This window comes from Rattus norvegicus, chromosome 3 (genome assembly GCF_021556685.1).
Source record: "Rattus norvegicus strain SHRSP/BbbUtx chromosome 3, alternate assembly SHRSP_T2T, whole genome shotgun sequence".
Lineage (NCBI taxonomy): Eukaryota > Metazoa > Chordata > Mammalia > Rodentia > Muridae > Rattus > Rattus norvegicus.
This window is the reverse complement of record NC_141536.1, coordinates 148,820,882-148,827,637: the sequence shown is the minus strand read 5'-3', so window position 1 is coordinate 148,827,637 and position 6,756 is coordinate 148,820,882. Positions and strand designations below refer to the sequence as shown.

The following is a 6,756-nucleotide window of genomic DNA, read 5'->3' as shown; positions in this document are numbered from 1 at the left end:
AGCATCCCTGGGGGCAAAGAGTAGGTGGCTGAAGTGTGAGGTATGTGGGGTCCTGTGTCAGTTTAGAGGAAGCAGTTACGCTCGCCTTTGATCATCGAATTGCTCTGGGGCTAACTTAGCGGAAAGGAGCACCATGGAAAGGTTTAAAACCAGATTCTAAGTGGGAACTCATCAGCCTCTCTCACTCTCTCGCTGTGCAGTTTGAGTCTCACCGCCTTACCAAACCTTAGTTCTCCCGTTGGCCCGATGTCATTGACAGCATACTGAGTCTGGGGATAATTATAACACTGACAAGGCTTGCAAGGATTGAGCGTTTACTGTGTGCTTTGCATGCAGTAGTGTTTCTTCTAGCGTTTACCTCTGACTTAGGAGTTTCGGGGAGATGCATGGATGGACTGGCCTACCAATGGGAGGAAGGCATTCAGGACAGCGAGTGGCCCAAGGCAGCTGCCAGTTGATGCTGGTTCCTCCCTATTCCCCAGGAGGCACATAATCAGAGAACTATCAACCCTCATCTGTCATCCGTCTTGGAGGCAGTGGCTACTTGATGGCTAAAGTCTCCAGAGCCAGACTGAAGGTTCCAGAACCTCTGGGCAGGGTATTCATGCTTCTGGGCCTGTCAAAGCCAAGAAAGGCAGATCTGGTAGAGCCTGTAGGAGCAGGTGCATACCAAACCCAGAGGCGCCCATGTGATAGCGCGGAGCTGCTTCCCAGGAACACCCCTCCCGGATTTGCCTTCTTCAGAGAAAAGTAATGCAAAAGGCCATTTTTCACTTTTAAATAGCTTTCATTCTATGTCTTAATAAATGCACATTTGTTGATTTGTGTAAGCATGATGTGGGAAGTCTGTAAATGGATGTAATCTGCACCGAGGGCACATGTAAGCACCAGCGAACACTTTTGAATAATGACTCCCGCCCGTAAAAGACAGACGCTATTCATAATAATTCCTTGCTTTTCTCATTTTGCCGCGTACAGTAGCGATTAATCAATTTGCAATGTTATGTCACCCGCAACAAATTGCTAGCACGAAGACAAATTTATTGCTTTATGATAAAAGAACTTGTTTAGGTAGAAATAAATTAAATTTGGGGGGCTGTGATTTGGGTTTTGTGTTTCCATAGGTGACCCATAGAAAGTGTGGGCTGGGGAGCTAAGAGAGCCAAGGGATCCCTGCCTTGGCCTTGTACCTCAGGGTGGAGCACAAACAGGAGAGGGTGTTTTCTCAGTATCCAGACTCTGTGCAGCTTTGATGGGAACTGGGGAAAAGCACGAGGGTTCTTGGGAATCTTCCACTGGGCTCTTGGTATCAGTGTCTCAGTGTATACGGTAGCAGTATACCATAGAGTTTTCCACAACGGGAGTTAGGACAAGCAACAGTGTGTGTGTGTGTGTGTGTGTGTGTGTGTGTGTGTGTGTGTGTGTGATGGGGGGAGTGGGGAGAGGACCGTTTCCCCTTTCTTACCTCATCTGAATCCTGGATATCAATTTACCTCCATTGGGACGAGCCTACGTGATGAAAATGGAAATGGAAATCCAGAGGTCAGAAAATGAGAGGGGGGGCCCCAGTGACTTTACGTATTGAGTGAGGCTCTTCCAAAATACGGAAGACTAAAAAGGCCAAAATGGGATTGCCAAGGTTATGTTAAAATAAATATTGTATTCGGCAAGCGAACGCTTTAATGCAGGCAAAGTGGAATTCTATATGATTGTCGCCGTTAATACGGACAGTGTCAAAGCTCCCGTACAAGGCCTTTCATAAAGCAAAAGCTGCATGGTGAGGGGGAGCTGGTGATCCTGGACTCATTCTTTTATATTCAATTCTTAGTGCAGCAGTTCGGGGAAGTACTTTGCCTAAGGACCCAGAGTCGGGGGCTCTGGGGATGCGCTGGGCTTCCAGGACACCACACACATTTTGCTTGTCATTAATTTATACTCCATTAATTTGGAATCTGCAGCGGAATCAGGAGCTGATGTATTAATTCTGCCCTCCCTCAACACATACACATGCCCTCGAGCATCTGCAAGTACACACACACACACACACACACACACACACACACACATTCTCTCTCTCTCTCTCTCTCTCTCTCTCTCTCTCTCTCTCTCTCTCTCTCTCTCTCTCTCGTGCACCCAGAACCAGGGCTGCTTCTTAAGATCAGATAAATGCCTTGTAAAAGGCAGACACGTCAGGTAAGAAGTTTATCAATTCCGTTGCTCCTGTAAATGGATATCCCGCTCCCAGTTCATCAAATCCGTTCATCTGGCAGGTTCCGAGCCCACCTCCGGGAACACTTTGATACACCCTGGCAATTCCTGGGAAAGAGCCCAGGCAAATTCCCCAGTCATAGTTTCTGTCATTGTTGCTTCACTTCAGCCTTGAGGGGCAATGTGGAGGCCTCCTGCCTGCACAGCAGCCTTTCTGCAGTAGCTGAAGAGCCTCTTGGCCTCCCCCCAGCCCCAGTGCCCACATCCAGAGCCCTGTGGACAGCGGAGAGCAGAGCTGACACCCTACCACCTTTCCCACCGCTTAGTGGTTGGAGGGGCTCGAGGGGCGCACAGCACCCTCCGGGTGGTGGTGGTGGTGGTGGACTCACCTGGAGACGGCTTCTTTCCCATCTTTCATTCTGCCTGCTTCCCAAGCTCCAGGGGGCCCAGGTTTCCTTGTCCTCCTGTCCTGGCTTGCCAGTTTCCTAGCTGTCACCCTAGCCTGGGGTCCTGGAGGGGCTTTGGGTGTTCCACAGACTGTGCTGCCCTGGCTCCTGCTGCCTGCCCGCTGGCTAATTCTGATTATTTCTCTTCCTCTGTTCTCTCTTGGGTGCCTTTATTCCTGACCGTGCATTTTCTCTGGACTCAGGATTAAAAAAAAAAAAAAAACCCACATTGCTAATATCCTTGTCAGCCCTTTCCTGAATCATTGCTGCATAGCTCCAGGGAGCTACGGGCCAGCGCTCACTGACCAGCAGACTCTGTCCCTGGGCCTTCCTATCCTTAGTGTCCTGGGACAACACCAGTCCCCCTACCCCGAAGCTGAGACTCAAGGTCCCGAGAAATGTCCAGTCAGAAGACACAGACGGGGCCAAGAGTGGTCACAGCTGAGGCCTTCAAGGTTCACAGGTGACTTTTATCAAATGTTTCCAATTTTTAAAACTTTAAAGTGCTATCTTCTGTAGGGTCTCATTCGCCATTGTGTTTCTGTTTAACAGATGGGAAAGTCTGACTTCAGAAGACTTGGTGGTTTGTTGAGGCAACATGGCAGCCGAGTGTCAGCGCTCAAGTCTCCACATTTAACTAAGGTATGGGAGAGATGATTCACTTCATCTGACAGAGGAGGAAACTGGGGCTCCAGCCGCTGCAAAGGTTTCTTCCAAACCATATAGTCACAAAGTGGGATCCAGCTATTGTAGTGTCCGGACTAGAGACGGACAGCTGAAGTCATTGGCCCACAGTAGCCCTGATGGGACAGTGCTCAGCGGGGGACAAAAGCCTGTCCTGGGTCATGCGTAGAGAGTCAGATATGTCTGGGTAGGGAAAAAAAACTCAAAAGGTCCTGGAGAGCCCGAAAGTCTGGAAGTCAGTGATGGCCCAGGAATGTCCTGGCTTAATTCAGTTGCAAGAGCATCAGCAGGAAACTCATATCTGTATTTCAGGAGAGGGCTGGCTAACGATCTTACCTTAGCCTGTATTTGGCCTGTTTCAGATGGCTCTGAGGTTGTCGAACCAAATAGCATAGATTGGTACCCAGATTCTGGTCCAGGCCTATCTTGTTATAGACTAAAGAAGGTTTTAGTTTGCAAATATTCACTCCTCCAGGTGGGCTTCCCTGCCTTTACAAGGCAAAGCAGGTCCCATCTTCTTGGTCTATGGATCATATCTTTAAAGATTGGGCCTATAGCTGCTGCAGCATTCTTCAGCTCAGTACAGTTGTGAGTAGAAAGCCTTGGGGAGGCAGAATTCCTACACCTGTGTGTAGATGCATGGATACCCTCAGGCTCAGGGATTGTCACGTATAAACCTGCCCACCCACCCTCATCGTCAGAGACATACAAGCCATATAGAGATATGTGCCCCCTCCCCACACACACTCAAAGCCTGCAGATAAGTTCGGCGGACTCTCTAGAGACAATAAGAGAATGTGCTCATGTCTATGAACACCCAGGTAACGTCCTTCAGGATGAGCGCCTCATCCACCTCAGACACTCTGTGCGTCCTCTCTAAACCTGTGGGGTCTGGGGACATGTGCTGCTGAGGCTTGAAGTTGGTTGGCACCAACACTTCTTTCTGTATGAATAGCTGCTCTGCCTGGAGCCCTTCTCCTCCATTTCATCCTCACACTGCCCAGCTGTGACTATCGCTAGGAAGAATCTACCTGCCTTGCACTCTACATCAGATAGGAGTTCCTCCTGTGGGTCCCGGGGCCCCAGTCACGCCAACACCATGCCACCTCGGCGCTTTCTCAGTGACTTCTGAAGGTCAACTCCTGCTCACTCAGCATTTTCCTCCTTTACCCATGATGCTCCGCTTCCCCCTGACAGATCCACCCTTCTCCTTGTCTGCCCCAGAGCTGATGGTCCTGTGGATTAGCAAGCTGACAGAGAAAGGAGAGCCCAGGATTCCTGCTGAATTTTGGCTTGTGTCCTGTCACAGAAACCTCGTGTGTCTTAGGAAGGGTCACCCCAAATCTTGGAGTTTGAGGGGCTCAGATTTAGCAACCCTTTTCCAGCCATGTCAGTTTGGCCCGCCGCTGGCCTCTGTAGGCGTCAGTTTCTGCCTCTGTGAAGTGGAAATAGCCATTTGAACTTTAGAGTGTTGTTGGAGGATTAGATGGGGCTAAACAGACATATAAAAGGAATATTTGTGAATAGGATCATCATTAGGGATCGATAGCTCTTTAATACCCATGGCCTTTTAGGGCCTTCCGACTGAGACTCTGACACTCAGGCCGGGTCTGAGTAGAGACTCAAAGGACGCTCAGCTAGGGAGGGGGAGGAGAGGCTAGACAGGAGCCTGGGGCCTCTCCTCCAAAACAGGAAGAGCTGGGCAAAAACATCTCAGGAGCTCCTTCGTGGGCTGTCCTTGGTTACCTGACAGTAGTCAGTTATTACCCGTAAGTGCCTGAGGCTATCCCTTTCGCTGTGAAGCTAGAAGAGAGAGAAGATTCATGGACAGAGAGCCCAGCATGGGTAAGGGTCACATCCACACTAGTTCTTGCCACAAATATTATCTCGTGTAATAGTAAGACAATGCTGAGAAAACCCGGACTTCGAGAGACCTGACAGGGATTCGAACCTCCTAGCTCACATGCCCTAGGCTCCTGGTTAGCTGGAAGAGTGAATAGCAGAATAAAAAAGAAAGAAAGAAAGAAAGAAAGAAAGAAAGAGAGAAAGAAAGAAAGAAAGAAAGGAAGGAAGGAAGGAAGAAAGAAAGAAAGAAAGAAATGATGTGGAATGATGAAGTCAGCCCACAGGCAGGACTCTGAACAAATCCATCTTGCAAGCTATGTTTCTGGCGTCTCGTACTTCACAGAACGCTTCAGTCACAGAACTAGGTTTTGTAGCTGAATAAGAAATATGACTTGTGTCTCAGGACATTTGTATAAAAAGACTTATTTCTCTATTGTCACAGCCTTGCAGCCACCATTGTTGGGGTCCTCACTTCTTCCCCAGGATGAAACATGAGGCCGATATTGAAGACAGAAGATGGGAGAGTTTTCCATGCACTCCCTGGGTGGGGTGGGGTTCTCTGGTAAGTCCTCCTCTCCCCCCAGAGCCCCGCTGTCCCCAACTATAAGAGGACACCATCTGCTTACTGTGTGAGTGTTGGTGGGTTAGGTGGAAGCACGACTTCTAATTCCCACCGAACTTGGCTACATTCTCTGGTACAAAACTTGCGAGATCAATAATGAATTTCCTTAGGAAATCCTGGCAAAGCCGACTCCAGAGGCAGCATTTGGTGAGCCTGTTGAGAATGTCCGGATAAGTTTGCCTGGGGTATAGAAGCCTAGGTAGGAGTGACTGCCCTCATCTGGTTTTGTGACGGTCCAGATATCATTTTGTCTGTTTCTAAGGTCTGTGTCATTGTTACTGATTTAAGTCCTGTAACACTTTTTTCCCCCTCACTTAGGGAAGGTAGTAAGGTTCCTGTTCCAAAGTACACATGTTATCCACCTTTGTTCTTTCCTGAGGGACAGAAAACTTGCAGGATGTTGAGGTCAGAGGTGGGGAGGACTGTTGGCTTCCTGCTGAGGAAGACCCCCACCTCCAGTGCATTTTTTTTCAGAGTGACTTCTTCAGAGTACGAAGAACATCAGATCTGGTTTCCGCTGCCAAGGAATCGATCTGTTGACAGAGCCGTTCTCTGCATGTGTCCATTTAAACACCCATCCCTGTGTGGGATTCAGGCTGACCGACTCCGTTTGCCAAATGCAAATGCATTAACCTTCCGATGGGATAATCTAATAAAAAGGGTCGATAGCAATGGTCTGATTTGGTGCTTATGGAGTCATTTACTGCAAGTGAGAGCAATTCCGCCAGGACCCAGATGGACAGCTTGGGGAAATCCAGGGATCGAGCAAGCTTCAGCCAGCCATTCTTGCTGACTTCCTAAGGCATGGCCAGCGCTATGATGCCCGGAGAGGCTGCGCAGAGCAGGCCAGAGTGAGGGCGTTCTTCATTCATTACTGCCGCTTTCATCACTTAGGAGTTCAATTAAGTATAAATCATTACTGGTATTTCAAGTTACTTTATCCAGGCCCCG

General features: G+C 48.9%; 2 long non-coding RNA genes across 2 annotated transcripts; one reads left to right on the top strand and one right to left on the bottom strand.

Moving 5' to 3' along the window:
- Nucleotides 1-297: 297 nt before the first annotated feature.
- On the bottom strand, nt 298-2,770 carry LOC147995787 (uncharacterized). Its single transcript, XR_015684989.1, has 3 exons — nt 2,598-2,770; nt 1,466-1,509; nt 298-616 (listed from the first exon to the last, which is right to left on the bottom strand). It is a non-coding gene; the product is annotated as an uncharacterized LOC147995787 (long non-coding RNA).
- A 225-nt stretch (nt 2,771-2,995) lies between these two features.
- On the top strand, nt 2,996-6,482 carry LOC102550814 (uncharacterized). The gene is made up of 4 exons (XR_015684990.1): nt 2,996-3,117; nt 3,207-3,296; nt 5,626-5,745; nt 6,280-6,482. It is a non-coding gene; the product is annotated as an uncharacterized LOC102550814 (long non-coding RNA).
- Nucleotides 6,483-6,756: the final 274 nt, after the last annotated feature.